Genomic DNA, 14,786 nt, shown 5'->3' on the forward strand with positions numbered 1-14,786 from the left:
TCAAGTGCATAAAATTAAATACAAAGGAAACCAATTATACTGAAACATACCTATCAAAAAACACACAGAGTAATTTACGGGCTTCTTTTTCAACCTATTAAATGCCAAGCTCATCAGTGACTCTACTGCCTGTCTTAACTGTCATTTGGAAGTAAGCGGAAATAAAGACATGATTCATTTACCAGCTAGAAGGACCCACCAAGCCATCATCAGGCAGTTACAGGCTGGTCCCGAGGTGAGGAACTCCTGTCCTGGGTGGAACAGCAAGCTGTCAAGAGTAAAGCTACAGACGAGATGCTTATAATTATTTACTTGGAGTTACTTTCTTCCTCCTGTTCTGAGGAAATGGCTACTTCATTCGTATCAGAGAGAGCTGACTACCTCCTCTCATTGTTCAGGAGAAAAATGCTTTAAGAAGGGCAATGTATCTGAAAGCAATGATCTGCCAGCCCCCAGGGCGGGTCAGCAGTTAGGGGTGGAATTCCCAGCCTTCCGCACACCACAGGATCGCGGGACAAGGAGACTCCCGGTCAGGGGGATAAGACAACACTATCTTGCAGTCACATGGCGTGCGACCCTCACACTGAAGTTTTCTAGGTCGTAGGCAAAGAGGTGTTCAGAGAAAAACCATCTTCTGATTTACGTCCCTTTCAACTATTCTGATTCCACAAAGAAAAGGAAAGAAAAAGTAGATGGAGTTCACGCAGAGAAACTGACATTTCTGCCGGTCCTTCATCCACGTGAGCATAAGGATCTGCCAGCTGAGACTTGGAAGGGACGGCATCACTGCTTTCATCTCCTCTGTGAACCTGGGTTACACCCGGAGCATAAGAAAAGCATCCGAGGGCATGAGCTTGCAGCCAGACTTTTACAAAGTGGGCTTTGGGGATGGTTGCTGCAACCGAGCGAAATGGGTCTCGAGAAAAATGACTCTGGGGTGATTCTTAAAAGCAGGTTTAATTCCACTTAGGATAATGCAAGCTTCTCACTCGTCCACTCAGTAATACATTTCAGCCAGCTCGACCTCCACCATGGGTGAAGTAAACCTCATTTTTATATTTGGTGAGCTAAAGAATCCCAGCCTCTGAATGTGCAAATACTTCTATCATTCTAAGGCATAACTAGACAAATTACATTACACCTTGAGGAAGCAAATCTATTTTAAAGGAGAAGGCTTGAGCAAAAAAAAACCTCTGAAACAGAAGAACAAATATTGAGGAATTAAAGACCTACATAAGGGTAGCACATTTCCTTAATAATACAGAGAAACAAAAGTGCAGAACGGACAGCACTGAGAATTGAGCAGTGCCCTTGCAAACACAGTTTAAGTGCCAACACCAGCAGCAAAACAACAGAAACTCAGCGAAGAAAACTATATGCTTTTCTTGACAGGTGGGTAAGTCTTTTTGACAGACACTAAGATGGCCTACGAGTTCACATTACAAGGTGAACAGCAACTATTTTAGAAACTTCAGTCCGGACATGAAATACTAACTGTGATCATTAAAACGTCTCCATTAGTCCTTGACCTCATTCTGCATCTTAAACACACAAGTTCTTGGTTTTACAGGACTCACTGTGATAGACAGATTATGAAAAACTGGGGTCCTTCCTGCTGTTTCATCCTTTCTTTCTAAGTGGTCACAGAAAACAAAAATTCAGTCACAATCTGCTAAATAAATTGCAGTTTCCAAGAACATTTTTACTTCCCCCCAAATATGTGAGCTCACTATTAAAGGCATTTGTGGAGAAGGCAATGAATACATCATCTTTCTTTCCCATGACCATGTTACCTGAGCACTGTGATCCGCAAAGGTCACATTTATTCTCAACATAAGGTCTTTAAAATAAAAAATAAACTCAGCAGCTAATTACGAACGTACTTTTTTAAATAATCCACAAAAATTACTGATTGAATGAACTCGATCATTTAAGTTGGCCAGCTGCATCTGAAAGTTTGGGGATGAAAATGCAGACACAAAATCCAGAAGCTGATGTCACTTATCCATCACATCTTTTGCCAAACTGGCATGCCATGTGCTGGGTTCAGGGGAAACAACACAGCAGTGCTGAAGCTCAATTTTCCCTCAATTTTAACTTGGAAGGTGAGTTAGGGCTGAACATTGGGCAAGCCTTTGCCATGATTTCAATTCTTAATAAATCAAACCCCGAAGTGGACTTCAGTAGTATCCTAGGAAAATACCATGTTCATTTAGATTGCCAAATATAACTGTCCTGTGTTGCCAAAAATCAGCAGCATGCATTCATCTAAAGATGATTTGTTCTTGGGAAAGACAGAATAGCAGGACCAGAAACACTAGCTAAGTCTCTGCTGAGGATGAAATATTTCTGAGAGGTGATACAAATTCAAAACTCCATTTCTGCAAAATCATTTTGGTAACCCCTAACACCTTAACACTTCTTAAACTTCCCTATTTCACTGTCTCAAAGGCTAAAACACACCACCTCAAGATTCCAGGGCGTTTAAGTAGTTGAACATCACTCACATTTTTCAGACACACAAATATAAAACTTACAAAAGAATATTTTAGAACAAAGCTCTTCTGTGTGGGTGTGCATTTGTAAAATAACGGTAGCATTATCCTGACACATACTGTATACCCAGTGATCAAACGGAGTCTTAGAAATTCTGTTTTGACAGTTACTTGTAGAATAGCATTTTCAGCAGCGATTAATTCAGAGCTGGGTAGTGATATCATCAAAGCTAAATCAAAACTAAGCTGGAGTGGCTGAGTAATAATAAAGCTGGAGGGAAATGTAGTCAGTAATCTGAGGTACCTTTAGATGTGTTATAATACATTATATGGAAAGGGTTACTAGTTCCGGCAGCAAAAGTCTCATGTCCATAAAAATGCCAATAAAAAAATGTGATTCTGTTTAAGAAGAGATTTTTTTATGAAAACATGTGTTCTCCCAAGATGGCCATCATTTGTTAAACTTCAAAAGGAAGATGACATAATAGATTAAAACACCAGCTGAAAAATATGCAAGACTGTCCTATCAAAACACAGCACTTCACATTACATAACACGGATAACAGGAGCTTAAACCACACGCCCCTGCCCAGCTGAATGTGTGTTCTTCTGCATAATTCTAGTAACTCAGGCCACTGAAGTTGGAAGCATACAAAATACTAGATCCTCAGTTCAAGCATGTATTTTGGAAACCAAGAGTCTTGATAGAACTTGAAAAAAGTTAAGATTTTACACACACACACACACAATCTTTTTTTCTGAAGAACACAGTTCCTCAGACACCTTATTAACCTCCTTGCAGATTGCCCAGGTACAGTCACTAGTTGCTTTAACTGGTCAGTTTACTTTATCAATCTGATTTCTCTTGAAAGGGGAAACTCAACTCTATTTCAGACGTTATACAGCTGTCTAAGTTTGAATGAGATTATTGCCAATGAAACAGAATTATTAAACAGCTAACACCACGCACTCATAACTTGATTTACAGACTACCATGTATCATCTTTACAGTTAAAAAAAAAAAAGGTGATCTACCAAGAACGTTTTGGTCTAAATTAAAGTTCAAACATGTGCTTTAGAATAATAGGTAGAATCACTGTAAGAGTTAAAACAAACAAACAAAAAAGTCAGGGTCATCTCTCAAAATATATTTATGAAAGTATAATGGTTATCTGCATCGTTCTCTAGAAAAAAATGCCAATTTTCTGACAGTTCAATGATTCTAGATAAAGTTTCACTCAGACACAGACGGAAATTGAAGAATTCCGCATCCCCATACTTCTGTAACAGTACTGCCTACAGGCTACAGTCCGAAGTATTGTACTGAGCAGACAGGGTCGAATTAGTTAAAGGAAAAGGCAACTTTAAAATTCTGAGAATAAGATAAAATTTAGTCTCCATCATTTGTATGCTCTTAGGAGGCCGGAACACTGCCCCCAAGGAGTGCCGGCCGGTCAGTGTTGTTTTAAGTGGAAATGGTCAATCATTTCTATTATTTCCCCAGAAGAGGTAAGAAGATCCACACGGATACACATTTACATGCGTTGCACGGTGCCAACTATTTCCAACCAAAATAATATGCACGTCGGGCCGAGCTATTTCTAGCCAGAAGCGGCCAACGTCTGGGCTGAGTCTAAGGAAACCCAGTCGGCGACGACTATAGGGGGAAGGGGTGGCGGCGGGGACCCCCGCCTCCCGCGCGCGCCGGGCGCCTGGCACCGGCACCTGCACCGGCTCCCGGGCAGGGCATCTGGGTGCGCGCGCGCGTGTCCGGGACGCACCCGCCGGGAGCAAACAAGCCCAGCGGGCCCGGGCGGGCGGGAGCATCCTCGGGCGGGACCCGGAATGCCTTCTCCTACCTGTCACTTTGCCTGGAGCTGCTGCCGAGGATGCGGCCACCGCCGCCGCCTGGAGACCCGGAGGGTGCGCGCGCGGGTGTGCGCGAGCTCTTGTTTGCGGTGCGGCTCACTTACAGCTCCCGGCGCCACCAACCCCCTCCCCCCAGAAAGCGCCGGCCACCGAGCCCCCTCCCGGCGCGCGGGCCCGCCCCCGCCCCGCCCCCGCCCCCCCGCCCCCACCCCTCCCGGCCCGCGGTCCTCACCTCAGCCCCGGGCGGGGGGTCTCCGCGGGCGCGCCCGGGCCGAGCCGCGGGGCAGCGCCGGCCCGCTGCGCCCGCCCGCCGGGCTCCGCGTGTCCCGGCTCCGGGCCCCGCCGCCCCTCGCGACCGGCCGCTCCCTCCTTCCCCAGCCCCCGAGTCTCCCTGCTCAATCTCGCCTCCCGGCTCCGGAGCCGGAGCTGTCGCCTCGCAGCCCCAACCTGCCCAGGCTACGGAGCATGCCCAGTGCGGCTCGCCCGGCCGGGCTGGGGGTGGGCAGGGGCCGGGCTGGCCGCGAGCCCGCGGGGCGGGGAGGGGGCGCCGGGCGGCCGGGGGCGGCCTCGCGCCGGGGGCGGCGGCCGGGCGGGGTGGAGGGCCGAGCCGGGAGACGGTGGGTGGGGCGTCGGGGAAGCCGCGCCGCGGCGCGCTCTCCGGGGGTCTCCCCTTCCCCGGTGGCATCATCGCCGCCGCTCGTGCCCCGCGCCTGGGGTCGGGGGCGCACAGGGTGGCGCCGGGAGCAGCACCTGCGTGGGGTTGGGGGTCCGAAGGGAGACCGGCGGCCCGCTGTGGGCCCTGAGGCGCTGGTGGGGGGTAAAGAGTGGAGAGGGTCTGGACTGACGAAAGCTGATGTCCCAAAGCCGCTGCCCGGGGTGCCCCCCACTGCTTATTTGTTTATATTTTGTTTAATAGACACAGAAAGCGCTTCCAGTGCTTCAGGCACTGTTCTAAACGTTTTTTGTTCCTGTAATCCTTAAAACAATTTTCCAAAGCAAGTACTACTATCTCGTTTTTTTCCCCAGCGGCTTAAACTGAGCCACAGACAGATTAAGTGGTTCCAAAAAGTCTTCCTCCAAGTGCAACCTCGGAGACTCAAACCCCCCAGACTTTGGTCCCTGGGATTCTGGGGCGCAGCTCCAGCCAGTTTCCGGCTCCCCTCTGCCCTAACAAGGCCCTCAGGTGACTCGGCGTCCCCGTCGCATTGAGACCCTAACGCTGCTCCGTTTAGCATCACCCTTTGTGTGGACCCTCACAACGTGCTGCTCCGGGACTCCCTCCCGGGAGGTCTCCCTCCTCCCGGAGGCCACTCCGCCTTCTCCTCCAGGCCGGCGGCCACCAAAACCCGGAGACGTGGCACCTGCGCACTGGGGACTGGGGCCACGCTCGCCGCTGAACTGGGCATGCTCAGCCGCCGAAGCTGGTCCGGCTGGCCAGGAGGAAAGAGGGAGCCTGGCCGCCGGAGCGGTGTGGGGAGTGGAGGGGGAACGCGTGCTCAGACAATAGCCAGGTCTGGAGGGCTAGAGGCAGTTGCAGGTGCAAAAGGCTCATTCCCCTGGCCTTTCCCAGGCAGGATTAAGAGGAGGGTGATCAAAAGTTTACCAGCTGGGCATCCTTCAGCGGGAGGGGGCTGAGGGCCCGCTGACAACTCCTCAGCTAAATTGCTAAACTGCAGTTTTAGCTGATCCCTGAGAAAAGCTGGAAGCGGCTGAGCCTGACTGCATGGTGAGAAAGCCAAGAAAAATAGCCTAGACCGAGTTTCCCTGCGAGACCCTGGGGAAAAGCTTTGGAGTTCTTCATTGTTCCCGAGGCCTTCAAGATGTGGTGACCTTGAGTGATGCCAGGGTGTTACGGCAGCTCTCCTCAAACTGAAACGTGCCCGCAGATCATCTGGAGGTCTTGTTAAAGCGCAGGTTTTGATTTCGCAGGTCTGGGGTAGGACCTGAGATTCTGCATTTCTAACCAGCGTGCCATGCTAATGTTTTTGGTCCTCAGATCAAGCTTGGAGGTTGGGTCAGTATGTGAGGCCTGTTCTGTGTTTCATATTTAACTGAAATTTAGAAAGCGGAAGCAGTTGGCCTCAGCCAGCTGCTCACACAGCCAGTAAGTGGCGTAGCTGGTTTCAAACCCACTTCTGGAGGACTTCCTGTGTGTGTTCCTGTATTCACTGCTTATCACCTTAGACAGATGACCTAGAAGCCGTCATCTGGGTGTCTTGACTGCTTTGACAGTGGAACTGACTTTATTAAGTAGCACTCCCAAATACAGTGTATCAGGTAGCCTTCACTGTGTACAAGCTACACCAAAACTCAGTGGCCCAAAGTAACAGCTCTTCATGGCATCAGCAGAGCAAGCTGTCTGCTGTTTTCTGCTGGCTCCACTCATGCAGCTGGAGACATGTGGAGTTTGGAGCCTCATCCCAAGGGCTAAGATGACAGGGTGCTTTTTCCATATGGCTTCTTTATATGGTGAGTTCCTTGTTCCCAAGAGCAAGCGAGGGCAAGCTCCAGTTTAAGGCATTTCATACCTTCATTTGCTAATATCCTGTTGACCAAAGAAAGAAACAGGGCTCCCATCCAGATTCAAAGTATGGAGAAATGATAAACTTCACTTTTGGATGGAAGGAGAACGAAATAAAGAGGTTCCAGTTTGGTCCCTCCTGCCCCTATCTACCACATAACACCAGCTTCCATAAAAGTATCCGCCCCGCCCTAGGGCTCACTCAGAGTGTTATGGATTAAGCCTGTCTTTAATTTTACATGTTGCTAAACCAAATCACAGCAGTCATTTGTTGTTATGCCTGGCTGTCAATCTAACATTGAGTTTATTAAGGAATCTCAATTCAGAAACATCTAAACATTCAATAGTTAAATTTTATTCCGAAGTGCAAAATTCAATCCTATTCTTTCAAAGTTATCTTTTTCTCCCTTTAGTAACATCTCAGTCATTCATTCAACAAACATTTTTGAAACTTTTATGTGCCAGGCCATTTTTTTTTTTGGGGCCAGGATACTGAACCAAAGAGACAAAATCATGTCTCCCTGTGAAGGTTAGATATTATCAGAGGAGATAAATAATAAATAGCATATTAAAAGTATGTAACATCAAGTAGGGCTGAGAACTATGATGAAACAGAAAAGCAAAAGGCTTTTTGAGGTGGGATAGGGGATTTTAGACAGGGATCGGAGACAGCCTCTCGAAGGATGCAACATCTGAGTGGAGACAGGGAGGGAGAGATGTGACTATCTGGGGAACAGTGTTTCCAGCAGGGGGAACAGCAAAAGCCCTGAGACAAGAATGTACTTGGCATGTTCAAGAAAAAGAAACGAAGCCAGACTGGCAGAGCGAGGCATTAAGTGGGTAGAACTGGGGTCACAGAGGCAGTAGGGGGCCAGACTGTGGAAGGCCGCAGAAAGGACTTTGTGCTTTAGTCAAAGTGCGATGGAAACCCATTGGAAGGTGTTGAGCAGGGTCAGGAAGTGATCTGGTTGATGGTTTAGAGAGCTTATGCTGAGAATGCCTATACGGGCAAGAGTACAAAAAAGAAACACACTAACAGGACACAGCAGTGGTACCACTTGGGCAGATGTTATAATATTCAGTGTTAAAACTCAGACTCTGTTAAGTCGTCAACCTCAAACTTGATTTAAGTCCAACCTCGTCCCCATTGCAGGCTTTCACTGGATCCCTTACTTCTTGAAGTGGAAGGATGGTGTCACAGGATATGGCTCTTAAACACTTTCTCTCCTGCCCCCTACCCTTGCCTCCTGACCTTCAAGGCCTGGTTCCTCCAGCATGTTGGGCAGGAGAGAGGAAGGAAAAGGATGAGTGTCTCTATCCTTGACCTGTGGTCATCATGGTCCTTGCTTGGTTCACCATGGCTGCTTCTCTGGCTAAGAGACCGTGGCAGATGTCCCAAAGCCACCTTTCTGCCATGGAGGACATAGTGAGGCCCTTGGAGGGTCCTCAGGGACCTCCCACCAGTGCCCCCACCCCTAACCCCGCCCCCAGCTCTGCTCCTTTCATTCCGAGTCCCATGGTCCTCTCCGTGGTAGTTCAGCCCTGTGCATCTTACTGCGGCGGCTCACGTGCCAGGCAGGCTACCGGGGTGGAGGGGGCCACCCACAAGAAAGTTAAGCCCTGCAGCCTTCCACAGTGTCCACTGGAAGCAAAGAGAAATTAGAGAAAATTGCCCATCCCAGGCAGGCCACAAAGTTGGTAAGGAAGGAGACAGATAAAATGGAGCTGTTTCTGCCACAAGGAGATTCCCTAGAACCAATTCTTTCTCAAGAATGTGGATCCTTGAACAGCTCTTTGTGCTTCCTCACAGGCTCTGGTTATCAATTCTGGGACAGCATCTTGTTGCATGAATTCACATTCACAAGAATGGCCAGAATCAACTGGTATTCAACCAGTTCCTTATTCCAATTTTTATGAACACTTACTTGTTGTTGTTGCTTTATTTGAAAGGAGAATAGGGGAGATGAGGACCTTTAAGTTCCTAGTCACACCTGTATTTGCAAAATATCACATGGCATTCTTTTTAGAGAAAGGGCAGTACCTCTGTTGTCCTGATTTAAAGTGACACATTGATCACAGCTCCACCTAGCTCTCTGCATGCTGTCCTTCGTAAATGAAAAGATTTCCACTGGCTCATTTGTCCAGTTTGCCTTAATTAGGGACAGTTATCTTTGAAAAGTGGGCAGCTCAAAGAACGACCTGGCAGGTGCTGTCTCCACCCCAGGGTGTCTCCTCCTTAACCTTGTGTCTCTTGTTCCTCTAAAACTTGTTAGAGGCACTGAGATATGAAGAAAATCGCCCAAGGATTCAATTTATGTTAGAATGCAATGGGAGTTGGGGAAAAAAAGCCACTAAACTTTCTGGTAAGTCAATTGTGACTGAGCGTTAAGGGACAACAGGACGAAAAGTAGAGAAGGGAGTTTAATTTTGTGTCTAATAACTTGACTTAAGAGTAGAAATTTCTGTGTGTTAACTAGGCTTAGAATATGACTAGAAGGCAGAGGTTCAAACCTGCTATGTGATGGTGGTGAGGATGGTGATGAGGACGGTGATGATTGATATGATGGAAGTATAGCATATGCAATAAAGCATGAAAATCTTAAGTGAAAGCTTGAGAAATTTTCACTTATATAAATACCTATATGACCACCACCTGGATCAAGGTGTTTGAGCATTTTCAGCACCACAGAAAGTTCCCTCGTGTTCCTTCCCAGTCAATCCCATGCACACGCACGCAAGCGCACACACATACACACACACACCCCCCACCACCACAGGTAATCACTGTTCTACCACATGGAGTTGTCTTTTCTGTTTTTGAATTTCATGTAAATGGAATCACACAGAATGTGTACCTGGCTTCTTTGGATCATGACGGTGTCTGTAAGATTCATCCACGCTGCAGCTTGTACCTATAGTTATTCCTTTTTATTGTTCTATTGTGTATCATTGTGTGAATGTATCAAAATGTATTTACCTGGTCTTTTGTGATGGTAAAATTTTGCCGGGGATTTTTCAAAAGGGCACTTGAAGGTCCTTGGAAGCCAATCCCATACGCTCTTACTACTTCTTCATGCATTCCCTGTTACTAGTACAATAGCATACTAAGTACTCGATACTTAATGAGTTGTTTTGTGAAAACAAAGGTTATTCTGGGTCATGGTAAAGTGAATTCCTAAATGTTTTATGCAAAAGCACAAATAAAGCTATGACATATTTCTGGATAAAAAATAAAAGGTTTTTCCCAAGTATGTCAAAGGACAATTAAATTAGTTTTTCTGGTGCCAAAGCATGTGTAATCATTTCCTTGAAGTGTAAGGAATACGTGCTGTTAGATTTAAATTAGAAAGCCTCAAACGTGGATGTAAGCATTTAACCTGCGGGATATGATTTATAAATGGATGCCACGCTGTTCCTACTTACCTGATGTTTATGGCAAGATTACATAAAATGAAATGAGAGCATATGGAAAATATACACACCACTTAAATGAGGCTGCTAAGCTGCTGCCCTAATTGCATGGTTTTCTGTTGCTCTCCATTCTTTAAATGTGAACAAATCAGTTTTTTAAACACAGTGATTCGTTCCTACCATGTCTGTTATGCAGCAACAAGATTAGAAAAATACATTAACTTACAATATAAATATCAGTTGCATATTCGACAAGACTCAGTGTTCTTTTCTTTCCTTCACTGACTCCACATGGTTGGAATCACAGCAAAAGTACAATTCAGTTAAATTGATTGTTCCTCCATGTCTCAGGAAGCCTAAAATTTTCACCACATGCAGAAATGAATTTCTTTGATCTTCCTTTTTCAATCATTTTTGCCATTGTGATTCATGAGAGCCAAGATAAAAATAATAGATTTTTATAATCTTCCATGTAGAAGTGACTTAGAGGATCCTGTGATCCAGTCACACCGACTAACTGATGAACATTTCAGTCTTCGGCTGCTGTGATTTGCTCAAGTTGATGGCATCTGGGGACCCCAACTTCTGTGTCCTGTCTGGTGACATCTCATTGCCCCAGGTGAATCATTGAGGTTGGGCCCCGTCTTTAGGGACAGGATAGGGTGTCCTGCTCATGGCAGAAAGGTGCTGCAAAGGGAAGGGTGAATAACTGAGGTCACCGTTGCCGTCTGCCATGCTGCGACTCCACATTCCTTGAGGGTAGGGACCATTTCTTATCTAGCTTCCATTCCTCGGGGCTCAGTATGTTGCTTGGAACATAGTGGGGTAGTAATAAATGTTTGCTGAGCTAAAAATGAATGGCTGAGTGGCTGGAACCAGAATCAGTGGGTCATTTTTCACTTCTTCCGCAGCCTCACATTACACCTCGAGCGGTCATTAAGTACCATTGATTGCCTCTGTTTTATAAATATCTCTTAAGTCATCTTTCCATTCTAGACTCAGCTTCTCTCACCCCTCCAGGAGGAATTAAGCATCTTATGTTTCCCCAAAACACCTTGTACAGTTCTAATATCACTTGCCTCACTGTGTTGCATTACCTGTTTGTCTGTTTCACCTTAAAGGAGCGTGAAAGTCCGGAGGGCAAAAATCGGGATTCTAACTCTGTTTTCCTGCCAAAGAAATAGCAGTATGTATTTTAAAATAGGTAATACAGGCACAAGATACAAAATTCAAAACATGGAAAAAGGATATACGGTGAAAAGTCAGGACTATCTCCCACCCCACCAGCCTTCAAGTACCAAGAGGAAATCATTATATTCCTGTGCCTTACTTAGTCTGCCTGTGAGTGTTCACCATACCAACTTCTCTACGTGTATTCTTCCTACTTCTCACACACTATACTGCTTTTTAAATTTAATCTATTTCAGAAATGATAGCGACCCTTGCCTAGCAGCCTTAATTTGTTTTTTAATGGCTCCATAGCATCCCACTGTATGGCTGTGCCACTATGTATTATATCTGTAGGATTAACCACTGCTCCTTGCTATAAGCAATAATAACAATGATATATTTTCACTTCATCTGCATTCCTCTCCCTCCTCTTCACTGACCCCAATTTTACTTACGTGATTTTTTTTTGAAATTATTCTCTTTTTTTTTAAATTATTTTTCAACATTTCTGATTATTTCAAGGAGAAAGTCTGTCTGCTGCTGGCATGTCTTTTACATTTCTTTTTTAAAGTATTTTATTTATTTATTATTGTATTATTTAATTACTTTATTTTTGGTATAGGGGGAAGTAATTAGGTTTGTTTATTTTATTGGAGGAGGTACTGGGGATTGAACCCAGGAGCTTGTACATGCTAATCATGTGCTCTACCACTTGAGCTATACCCTCCCCCACATGATTTTTTTTTTTCACGTTTATGTTTGTAGCTTTAAATACATCTTCACCCCTGTTACTTGCTTTTTTGGTCTATGATAATATCTTTGATGCTGGCTGTAAAGGTTACCAGGATACTGACACTACTCTCCGCCTTCTCTCCTTCCTTTCCTGAATGTTGCCTATATTATTTCTACATTTTCAGGGTTTGGTTGTCATCTGATTTAGTCTTGGTCTTAGGATTAAATGGATTCCCTGCTAGTCCATTTGCTCTATGTTCTCCACTCATAAGTTGATTTGCTGAAATTTGGCCTCTAATGTCTTTTATATCTTTTAAATGGATTATGAGCTTCACAGCTCCTGCCGATTACATGTCAGGATGTCTGCTTGTTCAACAGGATTCCTGAGTGATTGGCTTGGTACCAGATCTGCGGTTTACCTTTTCTCTCCTTTAGGACTTCGTAGGACTTGCTTCTAGCATCTAATGTTGCTGTGAAGAAATCTGGGGTTAGCCTAATGTTTGATGATGAATTTTTGTCTCCACATCCCCAAAGATTCTTTCTTTATCTCTGACGTGGAGTAATCCTAGTAGCACATTTTTGCATCAACAGTAATATTTAATGGTGAGCGGTAGCATGCCTTTTTAAGCTGTAGATTCAAAATTATTATGTCTGGAACATTGTCTTGGGTATCATTCAGCATTTTATGTTCTATTATTTCAGTTCTCAATTTTATTTATTTAAAAAAATTTAATTGAAGTGTAGTTGGCTTAGAATATTATATTAGTTTCAGATGTACAACATAGTGATTTGATATTTTTGTACACTACAAAATGATCAGCATTAAGTCTAGTTGTCATTTATCACCGTACAAAGTAAGTACGATATTATTGACAATATTTCCTGTGTTCTACATTACATCACTGTGACATATTTATTTTCTAACTAGAAGGTTGTACTGCTTAATCCCCTTCACCTATTTCATTCATCTCCCCACCCATCTCCCCTTGGGCAACCACCAGTTTGTTCTCTGTATCTGTGAGTCTGTCTCTGTTTTGTTGTGTCTCTTCTTTTGTGTTGCTTTTTAGAATCCACATGGAAGTGAAATCACACAGTATTTGTCTTTCTCTGTCTGACTTATTTCACTTAGCATAATACCCTCTAGGTCCGTTCAAATTGTCACAAATAGCAAGCAAGATGTCATTCTTTTTATGGCTAATACTTTATTATATACATATGATATACATTTATATATATACATACCACATCTTCTGTACCCATTCATTTATCAGTGAACATGTGGGTTGCTGCCTTATCTTGGCTATTGTAAATAATGCTGCAGTGAACATAGGGACACACATAGCTTTTAGAATTAGTCTTTTTGTTCTCTTCAAAAATTTTACCCAGAAGTAGAATTGCTGATCATGCGAATAGTTTTATTTTTAATTGTTTGAGGAAGCTCCGTATTGTTTTCCATGGTGACTGCACCAATTAACATTCCTATCAACAGTTCATAACGGTTCCCTTTTCTCCACATCCTTGCCATACCTTGTTACCTGTGGGCTTTTTGGTAATAGCCATTCTGACAGGTGTGAGGAATATCTCACTGTGGTTCTGATATGCATTTCCCTAATAATTAGTGACGTTGAGTGTCTTTTCTTGTGTCTGTTGACCAACTGTATGTCTTCTTTGGAAGAACGCCTGTTCAAGTTCTCTGCCTGCTTTCTAATCACATTACTTGGGGTTTTTTTGTTTGTTTGTTTTTGATGTTGCGTGTTTCAGTTCATTGTGTATTTTGATTAACCCCTTATAGGATAGTTCATTTACAAATATCTTCTCCCATTCAGTAAGCTGCCTTTTCACTTTGTTGATAATTTCTTTCACTGTGCAAAAGCTTTGCTGTCTGATGTAGTCCTGTTTGGTTCTTTTTGCTTTTATTTCCCTTGCCTGAGGAGATGTATCCCCCAAAATGCTGCAATTTATGATTTGATTTATGTCAAAGGGTGTTCTGCCTATGCTTTCTTCTAGGAGTTTTATGGTTTCCAGTCTTACATTTAGGTTTTCAATCTATTTTGAGTTCATTTTTGTACATGCTGTCTCTTGCATGTAACTCTCCAGTTTTCCAGCACCATTTATTGCAGAGGCTGTCCTTTCTCCATTGTATATTCTTACCTCTTTTGTCATAGGTGAATTCACCAAAAGTAAATGGATTTAGTTCTGGGCTCTCTATTCTGTTCCATGGATCTATATGTCTGGTTTTTTTTTTAGGGGTGGGAGTGTTTGTTTTGTTGTTGTTGTTGTTGTTGTTGTTGTTGCTTTTTGGTGGTTCACCAGTACCATGCTGTTTCGATTGCTGTAACTTTTTCTTTATCCCATCTTCCATGTCTGCTCCTGTGTTATTCAGCAAGACCTTTTGCTCTTTGTGCTTCTGATTATGGCGTTTATTCTTGAGATTGTGTTGTTCTCTTCCATTCTTTCCCTTACTTATCCCCTTGTTATGTCTCATGACCATCTTCTCTGAGATCTTTCTAAAATAAGTTTGTATTTCTTCTTTCCAACCTATGAAAAAGCAGCTTCAAGGCTATTTCCAAGGCAGAGTCTTTCTCCTC

At 44.3% G+C, this 14,786-nt stretch overlaps 1 protein-coding gene across 1 annotated transcript in view; it reads right to left on the reverse strand.

The window, feature by feature from the left end:
- The window catches only part of PLCB4 (phospholipase C beta 4), a 388,618-nt gene extending 383,828 nt beyond the window's left edge, over nt 1-4,790 (reverse strand). Inside the window, exon 1 of the mRNA XM_072943829.1 lies at nt 4,597-4,790. The gene's annotated coding sequence lies outside the window, so the exon portion shown is untranslated. The remainder of the gene's footprint in view (nt 1-4,596) is intronic.
- Nucleotides 4,791-14,786: the final 9,996 nt, after the last annotated feature.

This window comes from Vicugna pacos, chromosome 19 (genome assembly GCF_048564905.1).
Source record: "Vicugna pacos chromosome 19, VicPac4, whole genome shotgun sequence".
Lineage (NCBI taxonomy): Eukaryota > Metazoa > Chordata > Mammalia > Artiodactyla > Camelidae > Vicugna > Vicugna pacos.